General features: G+C 37.5%; 2 long non-coding RNA genes across 2 annotated transcripts in view; one reads left to right on the forward strand and one right to left on the reverse strand.

Annotated features, from left to right (window-relative positions):
- Nucleotides 1-376, forward strand: part of LOC145521162 (uncharacterized) — a 483,033-nt gene extending 482,657 nt beyond the window's left edge. Inside the window, exon 9 of the long non-coding RNA XR_014065185.1 lies at nt 153-376. This is a non-coding gene — a long non-coding RNA (uncharacterized LOC145521162). The remainder of the gene's footprint in view (nt 1-152) is intronic.
- LOC145521161 (uncharacterized) overlaps nt 1-21,103 on the reverse strand; it is a 117,510-nt gene that overhangs the window by 52,597 nt on the left and 43,810 nt on the right. The window contains exon 4 of the long non-coding RNA XR_014065181.1: nt 4,259-4,368. This is a non-coding gene — a long non-coding RNA (uncharacterized LOC145521161). The remainder of the gene's footprint in view (nt 1-4,258; nt 4,369-21,103) is intronic.

Genomic DNA, 21,103 nt, shown 5'->3' on the forward strand with positions numbered 1-21,103 from the left:
TGGGAGTGCATCTCATGTTGATGGAATGAAAGAATATTTTTAAGCTGTCAGTACTTTCTTCATTAGTAGTGACTGAAAGTAGGTATACAAGCAGGTTTACAATTTCAGTGCAATCCCTATCAAAATCCCAATGATTTTTTTTTTTTTTGCAGAAATAGAAAAACCCATCATAAAATTCATATGGAATCTCAAGAGGCCTCAAATAGCCAAAATAATCTTGAAAATGAACAAAGCCAGAGGACTCACGCTTTCTAATTTCAAAACTTACTACAAAACTGCAGTAACTGAAACAGTATGTACTGGCATAAAGATAGAAATAGAAAATTGAATAGCATAGCACTGCCAGAAATAAATCCTGACATATATGGTCAAATGATTTGTGACAGAGATATACAGGCCATTCAAGGGGGAGAGGACAGTATTTTCAACAAATGATGCTGGGGAAAGTGTGGTATATTTGTACAATGGAATATTACTCAGTTCTTTAAAAGGAAGGAAATTCTGAGATTTACTGCAGTATGGGTAAACTTTGGAGACATGATGCTAAGTGAAAAAAATCTAGTCACAAAAAGACAAAAACTGTATAATTTCACTTGTTAAGAGTTGCTTCGATTAGTCAACTACATAGAGACTGAAATTAGAATTGTGGTTCTTAGGATTTGGGGAGAGAAGGGTATAGAGAGTTATTGTTTAATGGGTATAGAGTTTCAGTTTTACAAGACAAAGAGTTCTAGAGATGAATGGTGGTGATAGTTTCACATAACTGTGGCTGTATTTAATATCACTGAACCATTTAATAACGGTTAAGATGATAAATATATTTTACCACAATAAAAAAGTTGGGAAAAGAGATTAATCAAGAAGCACAGTAATTGCACAAAACCTCTGTGAAACTATATATAACATATAGTTATTTGTGAAACTACATATAACTATATATATATGTATATATATATATAACACATGGTACTATATACAGTTCTCAACTTGAAAATTTCCTTATCTACCTCTCTGAGAAAATGGGAAGTGAGAGCATCTTTTCACTAGAGTCAACGGAGTCAAAAAGTCTTTTTTCAGGACAACATGCTGGGTTACTGAAGGCCACCAGATAACTTTTTGAAAAATAATCTCCAGAGATGTCTCTTCTTGTTTCTCTCTTTTCTCTTGCAAAATCTCCTGAGGTGAACAGAGGCATTCAGCATCAAATTGTTCCAAACCTTAGTTACAAAAAGAAAGTCTCACTTGAGCTGTGTCTCTGTGGCACCAGTGTCTTCCCTTTACACCCTGATGTGCATGGCGATCCTGCCTTTAAAATTCAGGAAACTAGTTTGCACTGTACTTTCTATGCCTTGATCCTTATCAGGCAGCTACTTCATGGTGTCAGACTCTCAAAGCTCTGGCTTGAACGATGGCCTCAAAAGCACATAATATTTAGTGTGATCTGATCCCAAATGCAGGATTTTAGGTCTTTCAAACTTATGCACAAGTTGCCCTTTGCCATAAAATCATAGTTAGCAGTTCTCAATTTAGCATTGCCTTTTTGTTGTTAGTCATTTTTGAGGATTAAATACAAGGTTTAACTATACAACAGTGAGACTGACTTTTCAGCAGTATATCAGACCTTTTATGGCATAGAGCATATTAATAACTTTAATAGTCTCCTTTGGAAAAGATCTTTTATTTCTTTTCCAAAAAGAATGTCATTGCTTATATTTGTTTAGAGCCAATTTTCTCACTACACAAGAGCTGTGTGTTTAATACTGTGTTGAAATATTTCCTCCTTCTGCCATTAGCATCTTTCTTTTCCTTCTTTTCCTTAATTTCTCCCCTTCCTTCACTTAATTATGTAATACACCTGGACATGTAACCTTTCAGTGATTTATTTTAAAAATGCTATTGACTGCCATTCTTGCTTCGAGGCAACAGAATGGAGTGATGTCAATGGTGACACCTAAGAAATTCCTAAAAATACGATCAAACAGCATGTGGAAGAGAAATTGAACAGTCAAATATGTACTGGAAACAAGAAGTAGCCTTTCTCAGGGTACACTTAGGAACTGATTAATATCTCTGATATATGCAGTATTAAACTGCTTATAAAGTCTAAGTATTCAGGGTTTATTTGGAGAGGCAATACAAATTAATATGAATGAAATGTAGGACTCTGTTTAAATGTCCCAAATCATTCAATATAATTTTAGCACAATAGCTAAGACCTTTTGGGCTTCCTTGGTGGCTCAGTGGTAAAGAATCTGCCTGCCAATGCAGAAGATGTGAGACTGATCCCTGGATTGGGAAGATCCCCTAGAAAAGGAAATGGCAACCCCTTCTAGTATTCTTGGGGGAGAAATCCCATGGACAGAGAAACCTGGCAGGCTACAGTCCATGGGGCTACAAAAGAGTCAGACATGGCTTAGCGACTAAACAGCAACAACATAAGACCCTTCAGTCTAGCACCAATCTCCCTCTCAGTCACCATTAACCAGCCCCTGCCCATATTTGGTGCTTTAATTCCTGTAGGTCAGTTGTTCTCAACCAGGGTCAACTTTGCTTTCAATCCCAAGGAATATTTAGTGATGTTTGGAGGCATTTTTTATTTGTCACAACTTGGTTTGTGGGAGTTGCTACTGATGTGTAGTGAGTAAGGCCAGGTACATGCCAAAATGCACAGGGAAACCTTCCACAACAAAGAATTTTCCAGCCATAAGTGCCAGTAGTGCTGAAGTTGAGAAGCCCTGCTGTGGTTCTTTACCCAGATTGCATCTTAGGCACCTGCTGTGACATCCTTTCTTTTCCAAACCTCTAACCACCCATCTTAAAATTCAGCTCAAAGGACAGTATATCTTTAAAATGTTATCCCAAGTTGGTTCCTTTGTCCTATTAATATTCTCTAAGAGCGTTTTGTCATTGCTTCAGGTTTTTCCCTCATACACATTAAGTCATAACTTAATTTTTTACATTTATGTCTCCTGTACTGGGCTCCAAGCTGCTCAAGGATCAGAAAAATGTGTCTTGTTAACCTTTACAAATCCAATGCTTGGTGCTTAACATGTTTAGAGAGAGAATGGAGTAAAAATAGGTGATTGGTATTTTAAAGGCCAGCAGTGAGTTGCTGTCAAAGGTCAGTCATTTTTACTTCAGTAAATGATAACTCTTGGTAACCCCCTGCTAGCAATCTGAAGTATCATCACTGAAGATTTCTGAAAAGAGAGGATTTAAGTGTAGTTGAAGTGGAAGTCTCTCAGTTGTGTCTGACTCTTTGCGACCCCATGGACTGCAGCCTGCCAGGCTCCTCTGTCCATGGAATTCTCCAGGCAAGAATACTGGAGTGGGTTGCCATTTCCTTCTCCAATAAGTGCATAAAACTTCTGTCTATTGGGGAAAAATATCCACAACATTGTAAATCACTTATATGCCTCAATTCAAATGATACAAAAGAAAAAAAGGAAAAGGAAATGCTGACTCGTGTCCCTTCAGACATGGTGACCTAGGCTGGGGTCACATTTCTGGAACCTGAGCAGACTTGGATCCCAGGGCTAGAGTGTCTTGGATCTGAGGGTGCTAGGAAGATGTACCTGGCAATGAGCCGTTTACTGAAGGACCGGGAGAATCTCCAGCTCTGGGGGTGGGAGGAGGTCCTCCTGCAGCCAAGCCAAGCCTACTGAACCCAAAGGATGCTGGAACTTCTGGGATGGAAGAGCTTTGAAAAGTCCCCTGAGCTAAAAGACTCCTGGTGGTGGGCATGCCAACTCCAGCCTCCTTCCTTAGAGTCACCCCGCCTATAGATAACATCACCCTCCACAGAGTGGAGTTGCAGGAATTAGTATGTTTCTGGGAAATAAAGTTTAAGGGGGAAGAAATCAAGAGACACAAGTATAGTTGAAAAAGAGTTCAAAAGAACATGCTTATCTATTTGTTTAACTGTGAATACATCACTATTTTAGCATTTTTGATGGGTTATAACAGGTCAAACATATGTGGACATTGGCTAGAAAGCAAATGTTTTATCCAGTTGTGGTAGGATGTTTTCTAGTTACAAGGCACTTGACCATGACATGCCAGAATGCCTAGCTGTGAGGCCATGACTGAATTAGAGATGCCAAAGGGCTGGGCCTCTAGCACCTTGCCTGGGCTAAAGACAAAAAGAGCTCTTTTAAGAGCTGAGAAGCACAAGTTAACTGCAGTGCTTCCGATAAAGGCAGCACTTAGAGATAGATGACTTTCTAATCTGGCTATCCAGGCTATGCTGAAAACTTACCTGAATGACTTGTGTTTCAATAGCAAGTTGATACAGGGGTGGAGTAAAAGAGATTCTGAGTTTGTATAGAGTCAGTACTTCAGAGGAGGGTCACGTATATGCCTGTCTCCCTGTGGAGTGAAACACAGGCAGTTATTCTTTTCTTGACACATGAAAAGCTGCTTGAAACACAGCATTACTCTTCATTTTGTATCTTTTGGGTATATGTTTTGAACTTTCTAACCATGTGAGACTTTTTTAACATGCTATCTTTACTTTTGGAAGGAAACTTGAAGGCTTATGGGACCAAGAAGCAGTAATTACAACAGAGCATGAGTAAATAGAAGGAAGAGAAGGATTTCTAACTAGGACTGCCAAAACAGAAAAATAACTTGAAACTTGCTGAGCAAGCCCTGGGAAATTTTCCTCCTTTTTATAGTATCAAAAAAACATTCAGTTTTGCCAATTAAAAATTATTTTTCCATTTAAAAATTATTTTTTCTGAGATATAGACCTGAATATGAAAATATTTTTTTCTAAACTCGAGATTTTTTAAATTCCAGAATCAATTCAGTAAGATAGAAGGGGTAGCTTAAAAGTACCTAAAATCACAAGGAAAAAGATTTAAAATAAATGAGGAATCACAGGCAAAAATAATGTTTCTTTTTTTAAAAAAAGATGAATCAAGATGGGGGATAAAATACAGAAGACATCTAAAAATATGCTTAGTACTTCTGAATATCCAGAAGCAAATGTGAAGAGAACATGTTTTGTTACACGTACCCTGGGATCCGTAAAACAAAAATATATTTGTCTCAAACTGAGATCTGGAATGAGTTTCTTGTATATCTGCATGAAATAATAAATAAGATCCTAAACAACATCCTCATAGTGAATGCCTTGAGGGTGTCTTTGTATAGACTCTCCTCATCTGCTAAAGGCCTCAGGGCAGTTACTGCTGATGTTATCAAGTAATAAACATTACATTTTAGAGTTTCTATAGAAATGGAATCCCTAAATGTCTACTGTGGGCCCCAATGTGTTGCCTTCCCATTTCCCACCCACCCACATCCTTTCTTTTCCCTGTAATTTACATAATAGTAAGCTGATCACATCAATAATGTGTGCTTTAAAGGGATTGTGCTTATAGCAGTAATTATGTGTGCTATAAATTCTTAAAGAGATGGGAATACCAGGCAACCCGACCTGCCTCCTGAGAAATTGAGGTCAGGAAGCAACAGTTAGAACTGGACATGGAACAACAGACTAGTTCCAAATAGGAAAAGGAGTACGTCAAGGCTGTATATTGTCACCCTGCATATTTAACTTATATGCAGAGTACATCATGCAAAATGCCGGGCTGGAAGAAGCACAAGCTGGAATCAAGATTGCCAGGAGAAATATCGTTAATCTCTGATATGCAGATAGCACCACCTTTATGGCAAAAATTGAAGAAGAACTAAAGAGCCTCTTGATGAAAGTGAAAGAGGAGAGTGAAAAAAGTTGGCTTAAAGTTCAACATTCAGAAAACTAAGATTATGGCATCTGGTCCCATCGCTTCATGGCAAATAGATGGGGAAACAATGGAAACAGTGACAGACTTTATTATTTTGGGCTCCAAAATCACTGCAGATGGTAACTGCAGCCATGAAATTAAAAGACACTTGCTCTTTGGAAGAAAAGCTGTCACCAACCTAGACAACATATTAAAAAGCAGAGACATTGCTTTCCCAACAAACGTCTGTCTACTCAAAGTTGTGGTTTTTCCAGTAGTCATGTATGAATATGAGAGTTGCACTATAAAGAAAGCTGAGCACCAAAGAATTGATGCTTTTGAACTGTGGTGTTGGAGAAGACTCTTGAGAGTCGCTTCAACTGCAAGGAGATCAAACCAGTCAATCCTAAAGGAAATCAACTCCGAATATTCATTGGAAGAACTGATGCTGAAGTTGAAACTCCATTACTTTGGCCACCTGATGCAAAGAACTGACTCATTTGAAAAGACGCTGATGCTGGGATAGATTGAAGGCAGGAGGAGAAGGGGCTGACAGAGGATGAGATGGTTGGATGATATCATCGACTCCATGGACATTAGTTTGAGTAAGCTCTGCGGGTTGGTGATGGAGAGGAAAGCCTGGCGTGCTGCAGTCCTTGGGGTCAGAAAGAGTCAGACATGACTGAGTGACTGAACTGAACTGAGCAGCAATTTTATAAAGCATAGTTCTAACATTTCAGATGAGATGGTTGGATGGCATCACCGACTTGATGGACATGGGTTTGGGTAAGCTCCGGGAGTTGGTGAAGGACAAGGAGGCCTGGTGTGCTGCGATTCATGGGGTCGCAAAGAGTCAGACATGACTGAGCCACTGAACTGAACTGAACTCAACCTTTCAGCTGAATCAAGCATAGGAATCTGCTCCAAGATGGACCAAGCTGGTATTTACTCTAGACCCTATTCTTTGCCCATGATTTATTAGTTCAGCATAAGTCAAGGCTACCACTTGAGTAATCATAGTTCTTTCCCTTGTTAATTGTAATTGGAATAGGTGGAGGGAGCACAGTAGATGGAGAAGGAGGTGATAGTGATAGTTTCTTTTCTTGAGGCTAAAACTTTAAAATAAACTCATGTATAGTCAAGATTGTCAGCAAGATCCCCTGGAGGAGGGCATGACAACCCACTCTAGTACTCTTGCCTGGGAAATCCCATGGACAAAGGAGCCTGGAGGGCTACAGTCCGTAGCGTCGCAAAGAGTTGGACATGACTGAAGCGACTTAGCACGCAGACATCTTCAGCCAGACTTGTGAACTCAAGTAGCAAAAGTTGACCAGTAGATAGAGGGAGCCATAGATCAGGTATTCAGATGAAAACACATGTAAGATACAGATATGAATCTATCTCTGAGGCCTGATTTCATCCCTGATCTTGGCTTCTGTGTGATATCTCTGTTTCTTTTAGGGAATGAAAAGGAGGGTTCTGTAACTTAAATGAGTTAAAACTATTACAAATTCTCCCAGACATTTATTTTTGTTTCTCTTGAACAAGTTCGGCTTAGTTTTGCTGCAGTGGGCCAGGGTTATCCTCCATGACAGGTGCCTGGAGAGCAGCTGTTCAGTGTCAGTGAATCAGTGCCCAGAAGTTAGCTTGAAGAGTCAGTGCAGTACGGGAGAACACTGATGGCTTTTATAAAGACTGAGCTCTCTAATAAGGACATATACTTGAGAAGTATACCGCCTCAAACTTGTTTTATATACAAGTACATGTACATGTATATAAAACAAGTATAGGGTAACTTATTTATAATACTGTTTAACTTTAATTTGAAATCATATTTTAATATTCCTGCTGGGAAGTTTCAGGATCAGAAGATTAAAAGTCTTTTTTGGGCAAAGTTGAAATAGTCTATTGACTGTAGTGAAAAACTGGCTTAATATTCTCCTCTGTCCATGTCTCTATGGATATTTGTGAAATTGTGTTTTAGGTTATGATGTTGAAAGCAAAACCATGTGTTATTTCTCTTTGTGTCTTTTAGAGGTGTTTGTAGAATGTATTACAAAAAAGGATGCTCTGTAAGAATTCCTAAGTGTTTCTTTCTCAAGAATTTTCTAGAAGGTCTGGAGATGACAATAGTTTCTCTGTGGGGAGATACATAGAGGTTTTGATCCTTTTTTTTTGTAAAATCTTCAAGTATCTTCCATCACTGAAATATCTCAGAGTTTTCCCATTCAGTCCCCTCAAGCTCCCTGTTACATGGGCAGCACTAGGACCTCTTGTGTTGTTCTGCTAGGAGTTGAGTAGGGAAGACCGCTGGCCAGCACACATGACGAGGAACATGATAATGTGTCTCTGTATCATACAACCAGGGATATGATAGTGTGTTTCTGTATCAGGCTCTAGGTGAGGCAGCAAGTGGGAGCACGTGAAATTGGTCTACTTTCTATTGAAAGTAGACCATGGGTTTGGGGAGACTCCAGGAGTTTGTGATGGACAGGGAGGCCTGGCAAGCTGCGGTTCATGGGGTCTCAAAGAGTCAGACACGACTGAGTGACTGAGCTGAACTGAACTGATGCCATCCAACCATTTCACCCTCTGTCATCCCCTTCTGCTTCCGCCTTCAATCTTTCCCAGCATCAGGGTCTTTTCCAATGAGTCAGCTCTTCACATCAGGTGGCCAAAGTATTGGAGCTTCATCTTCAGCATCAGCCTTTCCAATGAATATTCAGGGTTGATTTCCCTTAGGATGGACTGGTTGGATCTCCTTGAAGTTGAAGGGACCCTCAAGAGTCTTCTCCAACACCACACTTCAAAGTCATCAATTCTTTGATGCACAGATGTTTTTATTGTCCAGTTCTCCCATCCATACATGACTGCTGGAAAAGCCATAACTTTGACTATACAAAACTTTGTCGGCAAAGTAACATCTCTGCTTTTTAATATGCTGTCTAGGTTTGGTCAAAGGGTGACCTCTTTCTCTGTGAAGCTGTTTATCAGGTATGCTTCAGACAGAATGAATACTTGCCCCTCTATTGGAACTTAGCTTGAGAAAGAGCTTATTTCTGTGAGTGTAAAATTGTATAAAATCAAGGTAGAGAATTGTCTGCTGAAATCTGTATTCTACACTTTTGTAGATTGAGAGTCTGCAGCCTTTGTTCGATTCTTCAAAATTAGCTTGAACCCTCCAGCTTCTGAGCTTCAGGCACGTTGACTGGGCAGCCTTCAAACAGGCAAAAAATGGACAAAAGCAATGCAGCCTCTTGACCTACTCTCTACAGTTCAAATTGAGTGAAGATTATTTAATGATGCCAATATTTTCCACAGCAAAGTGTACCCATAGAGTTTCCAATCTCCAGTGGCACTCTCATGCGAAATTGACTTTAACCTGAAATACCAGTGACACGTATTTAGACAAGCTTCCCCTGCTATGAGGCAAAACTCATTATGATGCAATCACTTTAATTGCGAGTATATATGGGTTATTAAGTATCAAACTGTGTGTGTTTATTGCTCATTACTATATTTAGAGGTTTAAATAGCTTTACTGCTTCAAGAGGTGGTTATAAGCTTTCAAATATTTAAAACCTAAATGACTAAACTGTTCGTTTATTCCAGGCTCATGATCTTGTTTAGAGAGGAAGAAAATACTTCTCATGTGTAAGTTTCCATCACTGAATGAATTTCAGGCACGGAGTAGAGGAGACATTGCCTGAATTAGAGTGTCAGTGGCTAGAGAGGCAATGTGGAGTTAAACTGTGGAAGCCTCAATCTGAACCATTCAGGCTAAAATAACTTTTGAGGTAAATAATGTGAGACTTTGGGCTTTACCATGAAGGGACATCTCTGTGGCTGTGACTATGAAGTGCCAGAAATCTGGCATTATCAAAATTAAATACCTGAGGCTTCTTTCCTTTTCAGGTATCTGTATTCAAGGGGAAATATGTATTAATCACAACAGCTTAATTTCTCTAACTATTAATAGTTTCTCAGATAACCTCTGTTAAAAGGGGATAAAATAATATAGAAGTGATAGACTTGCAAAAATTGTTTTAATTGAAGTAAATTAAAGCCTTTGAGAGCTAAACCAAAATATTATAAAAGTTCCTTATCAAGTCAAAACTACTGCTAAGAGCCATTCCCTGTTGTCTTTTTTAAAGATAATTAGGAGAAAGAATAATTGGAGCAAGTTTTCTTTTTTTTTCTATAACAAAAGATAACATTAATTGCAAAGTAGACACTCATTTGAAGGCATTTAAAGTTATAATTTTGAAGAATCTAAGACAAGCTTCCAGAATACGTGGAAAAATTATTAATAATCTATACCTTTCTTTGTTGAGCTGACAGTTCTGGTCATAACTATTTTATAGATACTCTTACATTATCATTATGGTCGTGGACTGAAACTTAATCTTTCTGGAAAAATTAAAACTCTGATATGTAGTTCTGTAATTAATATATAACCTTTGATTAAGTTTCTTTCAGTCCTTTTCTCTGAGATTTTTAAGGTCTTAGGCATCCATAACAGTTCTGATCCATGCCTGAAGGAAAAAGTTTGGCCCAACACCTCTCAGGGACTATTGAGTTGATGTAAGGGGCCAAGAACACACCCAAGAGAAAACTGCTACCCTTTCGAACAACCTTTACAGTGTGGTAGCTTTGCCGTGAACAGACTGTGATGAAAGAGAATTCTGCTATAGCAGGTGGTTCTGAACATTAAATCTTACTCAAATAGTTCTTCACTAAGAGTAGGTCACTCAAGATAGAATTCTAAGAGACAGTAACTCACCTGCTTGAACAATCCGCTTAACTACTGGTAAGAGTGAAATCATTTAGAAGTGTCATCAGTTACATGTTTTTCTTTTCTATTAATGTGAACTTTCACTGAAGTTTATTAGATCTTCTTTCTGTATAACACTGCATTGAGAAGCTAAATACATACAATGTGTTTCTTGCTGCTGGGACTAACCACTCCCTCCTCCAAATAAACTTCTTGACTATATAATGTTAAAAACTAAAATTCAGCTAAGTAAATTTTAAAGATCTTATTGGCTTTATTCAGTGACTCATGAATTGGACAGCATCATATCTAACAGATAGAAGCGAGCTCTGAGGATCTGTACAAAATGAAAGACTTTTCTAGGCAGGAGAGGGTAGGATGAGGAAGTGATGAGGAGAAAGTGGACTGTGGTAAAGTCACCTTCCTTTAGGGGATGTCAGAGGTTTACTGGGAAGATTTCCTCACTAAGATTGACAAGGTAATTCCAGATTGACTAAATCTTCACTCCTAGGAGAAGCTGCAACTGTAATTAAGTCTTGGTTTCATGATATGGCATTAGCAAAGTGACTCCATTTTGGGCCTCTTATCTTAATTTTTTTAAACTATTAGAATATAGCAATTCTGTAAGACAAGCTATGTTTAATTTCTATAGTCCAGAGACCATGATGCCAAAGTTACTTGATAATGATGATTACTTAATGGTGACGACCTGGTACACATCTCCTTATTGCATATTTGGACCGTTGTTTAGAAACAGTAGTTCACCAGTTGTGACCTGATGCCTAGAGGCAAGTAACCTGGAATTAAAGTCTAATGCTGACATTATTTATTCAATCATTTAATAAATATTTGCTGAATTTTTCTGATGTGTAATACATTATTTCCAAAACACTGAAAGGCACAATTCTGTCCCCAACAGGTTGACTATATATTAGGGAAGACAAAAACTGTACACAAATTACCCTAATAAAAAGTAAAATAAAAACAGCCATGATTTCAAATTATAGGGAAAACATAGATTACTGAAAAATTAGTAGGGAGAGCATTGCTGATGATAATGTAAATTAGTGCCAACTTGGGAGCAAATGTCTATCAAAATATCCAGGAATTCTTCTTGATTCAGAAATCCAACTTTTAGGAATTTGTCTTGCAGATATATTTTTCCAAGAAATTTATGTAGTGGTATTCTTTATTTTAAATTAATTTACTTATTTTAATTGGAAGATAATTACTTTAAATATTGTGATCGTTTTTGCTATACATCAACATGAATTGGCCATCAGTATGCATGTGACCTCCAACCTGATCCCAATATTCTTAATATTTATAAAAAGAATAGACAGTTGAAGGTACCTGTCTATAGACTTGCAAATGATATAATAATGGCAATTGTTAAAAACTATGAGCCACTCCCTGGCATTATGCATAAAGTCAATTTAACCATAAAAATAAGATAATTATAACTCAAAGGAAATTGTGCAAAATACCTTTGCAGTACAACTCAAAGTGTCAGTGACAAGGGAAGATTGAGGAAATGTTAAAGTTTGCAGATATGAGGTTGTGTGACAGGTAAATGAGGTGTGAGACACCGGCCTGTTTCTGGAACAGGAAAAGAACATTACAAAAAAAAGGCAAAATTCAAGTATATTCTAGAGTTAACAGAATTGTAGCTCTAGTAATTTCTTGGTTTCCATAACTGTACAATGTTTATGCAAACTGCTAATACTAGGGGATGAAGGATATAGATAAATCTCTGTAATGTTTTGGGAACTCTTCTATATACATGAGAAAACATGTACGTACTTAAAAATTAGACCTTGCTCATCCTTGTCTCTTTCCCACTGTTCTCCCCCACCGTCTTGAGGCAAAGTAGGACTGACTCTCCTGTAATTTTAAACTAATTTTGAACTCAAAACTTTACTTAAAAATAAAAAAAAAAATCTAGACTAAATCTTTTTTTTATTGCTATTTTCCATTCATATATTTTTCCCTTTAGATTTTTGATTATGTTTCAAGATCTCTGTGGGAATTGTAAGTCTTCATATAGGAAAATTTGCACTGAGATAGATAAAAGGTTTTTTAGTACATATTTCTTCTGTATTTGCAGTGACAAATCAATTCAGCAACTTGGCACATCTGCCATGTGCAATGTATTGTGCGAGGTATTAGTTAAAAACATGAAGCTCTATAGAGCAAGTTGTTCAGTCACTCGTTCACGTCTGACTCTTTGTGACCCAATGGACTGCAGCATGCCAGTCTTCTCTGTCCTTCACTATCTCCTGAAGCAAGTATAAAAAAGAGAATTTACAATCTACTCAAAACTAAATTAACCATGACCAAAAACATATTTTAAGTTATTTTTCTAATTTTTTAAATAAATATTCATGTCTTGTTTTTAAAACTACTAAGTTTCTTCAACTTGCTTTGTGCTTAGTTTCACCATGTCAGAAGATTTCATCCTTCCAGGCAATTGTTAGATTTCTTCTCTGTATCATTACCTCCTAAGCTAGTTTTCCCTCATTCTCTTGCTTAGTAGGACAGAGTGATGGGGTAACAGAAGGTGCCATTGTTCAGCATGTGGTAGTCACTCTGTATATTTGGCTTGGATAGGGAAAGGGAGGCTATTAGTTTGCATGTGTACACCTCAGTGTGCAGGGGATTCTTTGTTGTGCTTAGTTGCTCGGTTGTGTCTGACTCTTTGCAACCCCATGGATCGTAGCTCGCCAGGCTCCTCTGTCCATGGGATTATCCAGGCAAGAGTACTGGGGTGGGTTGCTATGCCTTCCTGCAGTGGATCTTCCCAACCCGGGGATCAAACCCAGGTCTCCCACTTTGCAGGTGGATTCTTTACCATCTGAGCCATCAGGGAAGCCCAAGAATACTGGAGTGGGTAACCTTGCCCTTCTCCAGAGGATTTTCCTGACCCAGGAATTGAACTGGGGTCTCCTGCATTGCAGGCAGATTTTTTAGCAATTGAGCTACCAAGGAAGCCGCAGGGGATTATGGGCATGGCTTTTTCCAGAGGGATCCTGTCCATGGTAGTGTTTCTTCAGGAAAACCTACCTTTGATCAAATGTGTCTTCAGAGTTGGTGTTTCCTCTTCAATTATTTCATTTAGATTAGCCTCACAACCTTACACCATCCCCCATTGAGTTAGGCAGTCTCTGGCCAAAAATGTGCTCTGTTTGGTTGGAGTAATGTCGGTCCGCCTAGCTTTTCAGCAAAAATTGATTGTTGAAAGTTAGAGAAATTTTAAAAGTATGACTTCCCAGCTTCTTTTGCATATCTGACAACACCAACCTCATCATCCCCATAACAAAAATCTACTAGTGCGACTGCCCGCTCCGGCTGTCACACATCCAGTCATTCCCCAATGTCTTTGTGATCCTGAGGCCCTTTACCACCTGTGATTTATCATCAAGCTTGAAGGAAAAAGAAATTATCTCATGTACCATGGTGAATGAAAAATCCTGGTGCTGTAGATTACCAGTATGCATGAGCACCCATAGAAACCCATCTCCTACACCCACTGTAACTTTTACCATGTGGTACTGGACAAATAGATGCCTGCCTTGCCCAGTGGAGGGAGAAAATGGTGATATCTTTCAAGGTGACTTCACCTCAGCATGTTCTTTTCTGCAGAGTATGCAAAAGGAAGAATCTTCCTGCACAAATCCCTCCTATTTTTTTGTTCACGATGCCATTTCATACAGTTCTATTCAGACAATAACCAACCATAATCATAGAGTGTACTAATATTATTTTGCATTAAACTGACAAAAAATTTAAACTAAGGGTTTTAGCAAAAATAAAACAAGATATTTAAAGATAAGCAAGTTAATCTTTTCAGGGAAAATAAGAATGTGAATCACTGTACCTGCCATTCTGCTCAGTAGTACTCACCCTGAAGGGAGAGATAAATCCACTATTCCCTCAGGCAGCTTCAGTTTCCTAATGTTTCTCATTGTGTTCTTATTGTGATCCTCTGAGTGTATCCTTGTGTTTTTGACCCTTCATGAAAATTCATGGAAGAAACTTAAATACCATAATATCAAGTGAAAGACGTCAAGCTGAAAAATCTGCATAGACAATTCCAACTATATGGCATTCTGCAAAAGGCAGAACTATAGAGACAGTAAAATGGTCAGTTGTTTCCATGGATTAGGGAGGGAGGAAAGTGGAGCATAGGAGATTGATAGGGCGGTAAAACTACTCTGTATGGAATTATAATGGTGGATACATGTCATTATACATTTGTCCACACCTACAGAGGTCACAACAACAAGAGTAAACCTAATATAAACTATGACTTCTGGGTAATAATGATGTGTTAATGTTGGTCCATCAATTGAAGCTGTAAACAAAAAGGACTGAGTCTTGCTCATCACCCAGTTATACAAAAGGTAAAGTAACAACCCATTGTAGTTGCCTACCAGCAGTATGACCTGGGGGGAATTCAGGATGGTAAAAAATAGGATGAAGCATTCTGTGTTTTGGATATACAGCCCCTAGATAGTTAGATGCATATCTAAGAAAGAATTTCAATGACCCCATATTCTTATATCTTCCCATACCTAGAAAAGCAATAAAATCATTAACTTGAGATATCTGTTTTTGTGATTAGCAGGAATGTTCTACCAAGGTGTATGCTAGACTTCATGTATTTCCCAGCATCAAAATTTATAGACCTACTGGTTCTTTCCCTACCTATTCAGAGCAGTCCCCTCAGAGCTTGTGAGAAACTATTTCCCAGGCTGTAGTCTTCAGTAGATTTCCTGCATAAAGCTAAACTCACTTTTCTTTCAGTCAACATAATTGTACTATGATGAAGGATGTTAATAATGAAGGAAGTTATGCATATGTACATGTAAGCAGGGTATATGTGGAAAATCTTTGTACCTTCCTCTCAATTTTTCTATGAATCTAAAACTACTATAAAAAATTCATTTTAAAAAACAACATGACAAATTGCAGAGAAAAGACTTGCACCCACATAATGTAAGATTCCATTAAATATCCCCTACAGTTTTGATATCACTGTAGTAATCATGGACATTTTCTGGGTTATTCCCATTAACCATACTAGTATCTTGCCTTTACCTTATAAGAGCCCACCAAGAGCCTTCCTATCAAGAAAGTCAGCCAAGTCCTCATTACCTTGAGTTTAATTTACCTGGTCCCTTCTTGAAAAATTCACATACTAGCTGATATTTCTGTGAATTATGTTTTCCTGCCTCTCTTTTTATCCCATCTGAATCATTGGTCTTAAAATACCATGACTCTTTGTCATTCTCATGAGAGCTTTCCTAGCTAAATTTGTATCTCACTCTTTTACTTCTTTCCTAGATCTTTCCCTCATGCAGCCTTGCCATGTAGAAGCTCCATCATTCATCTGCTTTCCTTCTTTTAAAATTGTCTTGAAAGTGCCTTGAAACAAAGAAGTCTCGTGCTGAATTTTTCAGTTAAGAACTTAGAAATAGGAGTATTTAAGAACAAATGTCGAAATTTTACGAGTCTGTGTTTTTGTTTTCATTCAGTACACCTTAAAATCTTGTGACTGTGCAAGTAAAAGATTTGCTTTAGATAGTGGTATTTAGAATCAAAAATTATAAATTACCTTCTGGTGATAAATATCAAATCCATAACCAGTAATAAAGCTATATTCCTTAATTACTTTGCTTTTACCATCTGCCAAAGAATACATTAAAGAATATAGTAAACAAAAGAGTGAGCTGTAAATCCTGAAATTCAGTGAAACATCCATAGGAATTTTCCCTTGTGATAAATGACACATTACTTCAGTGGAAGATTTGAGGTAAGGGGAAGGAAAGGAAGCTGTCAAGGAAGATTGAAAGGCAGATGTGTGATGAATACGAGGCAAACTTCAACTCTTTTTACACTTCCTTAACTTTAACTCTTGACTGGCCTATAGCATAGCACAAAACATTGATAACTTACTTTTCTGTACCTACTTGTATACATGTAAAATGGGCATTTGCATTATAATTTGTAGCATTTTGATATGGAAGTGCCTTTACTCAGGTAGTATAATGTAAAAAAATGTGACAAAATTCTATGGCAGCAACTATTGGACTTGCAATTTTTTAAATATGTATCTGAGCCTGAAAATTGTTTTCTATGCTTGGGCAGTACACTGCTTTTCCATCAAGTTGAGGCACATAGAATGTTCAAGCCGGAAGGATTTTGGAAATCATTTGGTCCAAGATTCATTTTATAGATGAGTGAGTCAAAATAGAAATTATGAAAAGTGTAAAGATGAATCAAGGGTACTTGTTAGAAGATTCAATTTGTTGTTTCACATTACTGTAGCTATTAGAGAATAAGACCAAGCTAAAAAGAAAATATTCATACAATGATAGTACTTTGGATTAAAAGGGGAAAAACATAATGAAGGCTGCAGTCATTTAAAGAAAAATCATGTTATCCATGGTCAAGTTTATTGTAATGGCATAGACACTTGCCAAGTATTATGGAGGAGGTTGGAACAACTTCTCAAACAAACAAACAAAAAGATTTCCATTCAGGTTAAGTCACTAGTCATACTGATTTCTAACAACTTAAGTTGTGGTCCATGCTATGGTTATTAGCATTAAACATCTGAATTGTAGTAACCAGGATCTATATGATGACCTTAAAGAAATTTGAAGATATGGATAATGAGTCCATCTACCTGTATATTAAGGATTTTTAATTTTAGGAACACCAAAATCCTAATCTTATGATCAATTTTAAAAGGATCATAAAATTTTAAAATGAATGTATATTTGTTTTTAGAATTAACAGTATCACAGTAATTATGATCACTAGAATTTCAATGATTATTTTATTTATATTCAAATTTTTGAATAGGAATAATTTCATATTCAAAATTTGCTGTAGTATGACATTTCAACATTGCTCATTGCTGTTGAAGCTATTTGGGTCAATTACAGAATGTGAAGTTGTTTAATAACATAGGAAAACTGGAAATGAGTGAGACACTTCATTAATAAACCTCAGAGTGAAACTTAAGTGAGGGTACATACTGATATTTGATTAGCAGAGTTAGGACATGGGAAGTCTAGTATGCATGTACATGTTTTTACAAATGTAAGAAGCTAAAAATTCCTCTAATAAATCTGAAATATGTAAGAAAACTGTATGAATTAGAAAGATAAACTTTAATAAATATATCAACTTTTAAAATCCTACGTTATTTTCAAAGGTAAGCAAGAAAAAGAAAAAAGAAAGAAAGTGAAGTTACTCAGTCGTATCAGACTCTTTGCGACCCCATAGACTATAGCCTGCCAGGCTCCTTCATCCCCGGTATTTTCCAGGCAAGAATACTGGAGTGGGTCGCCATTTCCTTCTCCAGGGGAATATTCCCAACCCAGGGATCGAATCCAGGTCTCCTGCAGGCAGACTCTTTATGGTCTGAGCCACCAGAGAATCCAGGAAAGAAAAAAAGAAATGTAAAAAGAAAGCATTTTTGAGTTTTTCAGAGTCTAAGAATTAGTACAAATAAGTGACCAAAAGGCTTGTATCATTGTGAATCATACAAAAATTTCAATACTTGGAATTTCACAAAAGGAGCTGTGTATCTGCGTGTGGAATAAAAATAAAATAACTTGAAGCAATGTACAGGTTCAGAACCTGGTTCAGCCATGTTTTAACTGTACAATAATATTAATAGATACATTACTTAAAATGTCAGCTTCAGTTTTAGGTCTTAATCATAAGGGAGAGTGTAGTGATATATATAAAATGTCTAATAGATAATCATAGCTCAGTTGGTAAAAAACATCTGCCTGCAATGCAGAAGATCTGGATTCAGTTCCTGGGTCAGGAAGATCCCCTGGAGAAGGAAATGGCAACCCATTCCAGTATTCTTGCATGGGAAATCCCATAGTCAGAGGAGCCTTGTGGGCTACAGTCCATGGGGTCGCAAGAGTCAGACACAGCTTAGTGACTAAACCACCATCAGATAATGGGTATCATTTTATGTTATCTCCTTTCTCTATAAGCTCTGAGTGTGAGAGTTACTACTGGGCACACTTTGTTTTAAGAAACTTGGGATTCACACTCTATAAGACAGTGAAGCGTCACATTTTCACAAAAATGTTATGCAAAATGATTGACATTAGGAGATTGATGAGAAAGAGGCAAGGACTGTTGTGGAAACCCTTTAGTTAAAGCTAGTGTTAGTTGCTCAGCCATGTTTGACACTTTGTGACCCCATAGACTGTGGGCTCCTCTGTCCATGGAATTCTCCAGGCAAGAATAGTGGAGTAGGTAGATATTTCCTTCTCCAGGGGATCTTCCTGACCAGGGTTTGAACGCAGGTCTCCTGTAGGTAAGCACATTCTTTACCACCTAAGCCACCAGGCTAAGGAATTAGTTAATTTATCAGGGTTAGAGACAAAAGAAAAATCAATTTAGTGTAATAAGGGTTGGAGGTTAGAAGAGATAGGATCAGGAAGGAGGGATTTTTCCTAAGTGAAGAAGGGAACATAAGAGAAAAAATATTTTAACTTTATTTTTCTAATTGAAGTATTTGTTGTTGTTCAGTCACTCAGTGGTGTCTGACTCTTTGTAACCCCAGCACATGAGGGGTTCACTGTCCTTCATTGTCTCTGGGAGTTTGCTCAAATTCATGTACATTGAGTCAGTGATACTATCTAACCATATCATCCTCTGCTGCCCCCTTCTCCTCTTGCCCTCAATCTTTCACAGCATCAGTATCTTTTCCAGTGAGTTGGCTCTTTGCATCAGGTGGCCAAAGTATTGGAACTTCAGCTTCAGCATCAGTTCTTCCAATGAATATTCCGGGTTGATTTCCTTTAGGATTGACTGGTTTGATCTCCTTGCTGTCTAAGGGACTCTCAAGTGTCTTTCCAGTGCCACAATTTAAAAGCATCAATTTTCTGGTCTTCATCCTTCTTTACGGTCCAGCTCTCACATCCATATATGACTACTGGAAAAATCATAGCTTCAATTATACTAACCTTTGTTGGCAAAGTGATGTCCCTCCTTTTGAATATACTGTCTGGGTTTGTCATAGCTTTTCTTCCAAGGAGCAAGTGTCTTTTAATTTCTTGGCTGCAGTCACCATCCACAGTAATTTTGGAACCCAAGAAAATAAATGTCACTGTTTCCACTTTTCCCCCATCTATTTGGAACAAAGTGATGGGACCAGATGCCATGATCTGATTTTTGAATATCGAGTTTTAAACCCAGCTTTTTCACTCTCCTCTTTGAACCTCATCAAGAGGCTCCTTAGTTCCTGTACACTCTCTGCCATCAGGGTGGCTTCATCTGCATATCTGAGGCTGTTAGTATTTCTCCCAGCAATCTTAATTCCAGTTTGTGAATCATCCAGCCTGTCATTTAACATGATGTTCTGTGCATATAAGTGATATAAGCAGGGTGACAATATACAGCCTTGATGTACTCCTTTCCCAATTTTGAACCAGTCTGTTGTTTCATGTCTGGTTCTAACTGTTGCTTCTTGCCCTGCCTACAGGTTTCTCAGGAGGCAGTTAAGGTGGTCTGATATTCCCATCTCTGTAAGAATTTTCCTCATTTTTCTGTGATACATAAATCAAAGGCTTTAGTGTAGTCAATTGAAGTAGAGTTGATTTACAGTGTTGTGTTAGTTTCAGGTGTATAGCAAAGTGATTCAGATATATGTATATGTATATACACACATATACATATGTATACATGTATATATATACACACACATAATTCTATGAATTTTAGTCACTCAGTTGTGTCTGATTCTTTGCACATATATATATATATACATACATATATATATATAATTTCAGATTATTTTCCCTTATCAGTTATTATGAAATAGTGAACATAGTTCTCTGTGTTAAACTGTAAGTCCTTAAGGAAAAATTTAAACATAATGGAGTTGGTTTTATAAGCTCAAGTGGTCATGCCTGGAAATTATTGCCAGCCAGCCCAACTTTGAAAACCTCTAATGAGGATCTAATCCTAAGGCAGCCAGGATGTTATATTTTAATGGTGTGGGGGACAGCAAATTATTTGCCTGTGACCAAATTATTTCACTAACTTATGACTGTTGTGTGAAAAATGTAATATAAGTTAAGGGCTCATTTCCCATGAGGAATTGTATTTTGGGGTGATGTTGATAATATTCCCTTTTATGACTTTATAGGTTATTTTGTTTCTGCTTGTATATAGTTAATGAAAGGGGCATTATATAAGTATGTGAACAAAACAAATAGAAAGGTGAAATACAGTCTAAATATTTATGCTTATATATGCCAGGAAGCATCGGTTGAGGCTGGGCTGGAGTTAGAAACAGCTGGATTTCAGCCCCTAACCTTTCACTTTTGTGATATTGGTCAAATTATTTTACAGTTTCAAGCTTCAATTTCCTCATCAGTAACACATTTCACTTGGAATGTGTGTAGCCACTTGGCACAGATCTCAACATAAACTCAACATGTAGATTAGCTCTGATCATCATTAATTATAACTGATTAAATATAAGGAAGGAAAGAAAGGGTGTAGGATGGCGAGGTAGAGAAATGGGTGGATATATGGGTAATAGAAAGAAGGA

This window comes from Giraffa tippelskirchi, chromosome 9 (assembly GCF_054371585.1).
Source record: "Giraffa tippelskirchi isolate mGirTip1 chromosome 9, T2T-mGirTip1v1.2.pri, whole genome shotgun sequence".
In the NCBI taxonomy this organism is placed as follows: domain Eukaryota; kingdom Metazoa; phylum Chordata; class Mammalia; order Artiodactyla; family Giraffidae; genus Giraffa; species Giraffa tippelskirchi.